The sequence below is a fragment of the Coptis chinensis genome, chromosome 6 (assembly GCF_015680905.1).
Source record: "Coptis chinensis isolate HL-2020 chromosome 6, ASM1568090v1, whole genome shotgun sequence".
NCBI classification, from domain to species: Eukaryota; Viridiplantae; Streptophyta; class Magnoliopsida; order Ranunculales; family Ranunculaceae; genus Coptis; species Coptis chinensis.
The window spans coordinates 54,602,283-54,605,931 of record NC_141461.1 but is presented as its reverse complement, the minus strand read 5'-3'; the positions used below and the strand labels follow the sequence as shown (position 1 = coordinate 54,605,931).

General features: G+C 32.7%; 1 pseudogene across 1 annotated transcript; it reads right to left on the bottom strand.

Moving 5' to 3' along the window:
• Window positions 1-1,187: 1,187 nt before the first annotated feature.
• LOC147493639 (uncharacterized) lies at window positions 1,188-3,285 on the bottom strand (annotated as a pseudogene). Its single transcript, XR_015199510.1, has 5 exons — window positions 3,240-3,285; window positions 2,765-2,989; window positions 1,845-1,982; window positions 1,495-1,737; window positions 1,188-1,305 (listed from the first exon to the last, which is right to left on the bottom strand). The product of XR_015199510.1 is annotated as an uncharacterized LOC147493639 (transcript).
• Between the last annotated feature and the right edge of the window lie 364 nt (window positions 3,286-3,649).

Here is a 3,649-nt window from a genome sequence, read left to right as displayed (position 1 = left end):
ATAAAGCAACATGGTGAGGTGTCTTGATTATAGAGGGAGAGGGCAAATCAGTCTTTTGTAAAAGTAGGGGTATAAGAACCTAAAAGTAGGAGAAAAGAATACACCTACACTTATTCTAGTGTCATGTAGGAGTAGTGCAATCTTTATTTTCAAGTCATTTACATTCAAGTTTTGTTTTTACTTTTTGTTCTTCAATTCAATCTTTTTTATTTCAAGTTTATGTTTCAATCTTCAATCAAAGTTGTTTCATTTCAAGTTAATGTTTCAATCTTCAATCAAGTGTTCATTCAATACAAAGTTGAGTCATTCAAAAAACAAGTCATGAGTTTTAAGTTTGCTACCTTCTCTTCTTCATAAATACAAAGTTGAGTCATTCAAAAACAAGTCATGAGTTTTAAGTTTGCTACCTTCTCTTCTTCATAACTCCCATCCATTCATCTTCTAAACAATTTATGGTGAACCTCAATCACAATCTTTTGAATACACTTACCACCATTACTACAAGCTATTCAAATGGCGACGCCGTCATGGATTGAAAGAACATGCACTACAACAAAAAAAAGTTTTATATCACTATTAAAAACAATGACAAAAAGTCTTTTATCACTGTTTTTTTTTCAATAACCGTGACCAAGTGGGGGTCATTTTTTTTACCAAAACCGTGACAAATACTCTTTGAAGAACAATCACAAAAAAGTTGAAAACAATCATAATATAACCACCTTTTAGTGACGGTTTTTACTGAATTATACTAAATAGTGATAAACGTTATCCATAACAGTCATCAAAAGTAACCCTTTTATAGCTATTTTAACAAAACCGTGACAATGGTTAAATTTTTTACAAAAAAAATATATAAAAAATAAAAAACAAAAATTCACTGAATTAGTGAATTGGTTCTGCACTCCATATCTCTACCGAATGCCTATACACCTTTAAAAAAAAATAACAAATATAATCAATTAAATTTCCAAATATCATTCACAAACACTAATTCCATTGAACTAATCAAATCCAAACAAGACTTAGATAATTGTTACATGTATTTAAATAAAAATCAAAATGAAACATCCCAAAAGTTAAAAAATAAATCATCCTAGCCTGCCGGAGTCGTCACATGAATTTAAACACACTTATCGCTCATTTTGAGCATAGTCCTCAACACGTTCTTGGATGAAGCCAACAAACTCATATCCTTGCTTCTTAGCATAGTACACTTCTAACACGACTATAGTACTCAGGGGTACCCCACAACTACCCTTAGTATAGCTCCCTCCACAACTCGCTTATGATATTCAATCCCTCCTGTAAGTAAAACAATTAGTGAACACATGCAAGTCAAAACTTTTATAGTGTATAAATTACAAGGCAATACCTTGAACCATTTTATAAGATTCTTGTTTGAATCAAATAGATTAACAAGTGCGAATTTCAAAATATAGAGAAAAGAACGAATAATTTCAGTGAACTAAGAAAATGTAAAAGAAAATATACCTTCAACAAGACACCGGCCACAAGCACATGCTCTTCTTCTTCCTACCGAATACCTTGTTCCCTAACCTAAAAGATTGAATCAATTTAGAGGCATCTATAGTCCATAATATAGTTGAAAATTAAAAGCCAAAATCACCAACACTACATATTAAAATTGTGAACTGGTACAAGTTTAGTCCCATGTTTGAGAATGTAGTTTTCGTGAATCAAATCTTCCATTTGTTTCTTTAACATCATATTTTCCTAGCAGAAAGAAAGAGATCATAAGTTCAAGATGCTCTAAAACTAAACCATCATCTACTGCATTTGTATTTAAAATAGGGATCACAATGTCAACAATTAGTCCTCACCTTGTGCAAATCGTCTACTGCTGCAGCACCAACCTGGGTCTTAATAGACTTCTCCAAAATCTCTAGCACCCTTTGAGGCACGGGCTTTTGCATCATCTATATCAGAGGCACTTATCATTTCATTCACAAACAGTTCAACTCACTCCGCACCATTTTTTGGGAGATTGTTGACTCATAAATCTTCAGAAGGTACAACATTTTCTCCATTATATTCTATACTTGCAGATGTTGCACCGAAGCATGAGGGTTGCGATTCTCAAATAAGCAAGAATAATTAAGAGAGAATCTACTTTAGAGTAGCCTACTTAACAAGGTTTTGCTTATTGAAAGTGCAATGCACCATGGCACATTGTGAGCTAATGAACTTATGTTTCCCTTCACATAAGATAATGGTTTTTCTTATTTTCCCCCTCAAGAATAAAAGAAACAATTTCAGCATGAAAATTCACACTCATGTTTCTTCTTTCTCTTTTGAAGGATGAAAAACTCCTTTTTATTATCACTATTAGTAACCATTAATTCCAAAAATCAAAGGGTACGAGTCTTCATACAAAGCAAAGGATAGTAATATTCTTTAAATAAATATACGGTATAACCAAGAGGAAAGCCCACAAGTAAACTATTGGGGACTATTTCAATCCCTATTTTTTTTGTTTAAGGATTGCCATCCTAATTTCTTTCATCTTGAAGTGGTGGTGGGTTCTAGACTGAACAGTCGAAGAAGTCAAAGCTTATTCACTTGTGAGGTTTTAAAGATGGACAATTTTCACAATATATAACCAGAAATTACTGACAAAATCTAAAATAGAAAACTTTAAGAGAATAGTGGCTTCAATATCCAGATTTAAAACTATGCTGCTTAGCAACTAGACCAGCTTATATTAAAAAGGGAATAAAACATATAACACAGTTAGACAAACTTGCATGGATCCTTTCTATACCTTGTGTTGGTAGATTAGTATTAATTGCAGCAGATGTTGAGTCTCTCTCAACAGAACCTAGACGGAGTTCATTCAAACTCTTGATGGCAGAATCCAAGTCCTCAGATTCATTGAGTGCTTTCTCAAGAAGCTGAAGAGAGTATTCTACATTAGCAGACAAGTCATATTGACATATATATATATACTCGGAACACTCAGCAGCAACTGGGGAAATGTAATTGTTGAACTTAAATAAAGAAAAGATAAAATGACCAAAATCCTCAAATTTACAAACACATACACAACAGAACATACACATACACCTTGAGTTAAAGCTAGCAAATTAAAAAGGAAAAAAAAACATCTAGCTAGAATAACTAAATCAACTTGATAGTTCTCTTACCCTTTTCTCATCCTCCATCTCGAAGTTAGAGCAGCGACGCACAGACGAGGATGAACAGAATAAAGGGCTCACCTTTAAATGAGACACTTCTCTTATCCCTTTCGATCTCGTCCTCCATCTTTGCATTCTTCTCAAGTATACACTACTATACCAAAAAAACCCTCATCTGATCTACATAAAAAAAATTATCCTTGAATCAAGTTACTGATGAACTATTATGAATATTGGAAAAGAAATTGAAAACATTTTAATTTAGAAATCAAGTTACTGATTAACTATTATGAGCAAAGAATTCAACAACATCGAAATAAGCTTGAGAACTTATAATAACTCAGCAATAATTAACTTTGCGCAGATAGATTGTGAGCATTAGAAACATGTTAAATCCAGAGAAGTCCAGACAAGCAAAAGAAAACAAAAAAGATCTTACTACATTGAAGTAGTGAGACGTACGTATTTCTACTCAAATTTCTCCTTAAATG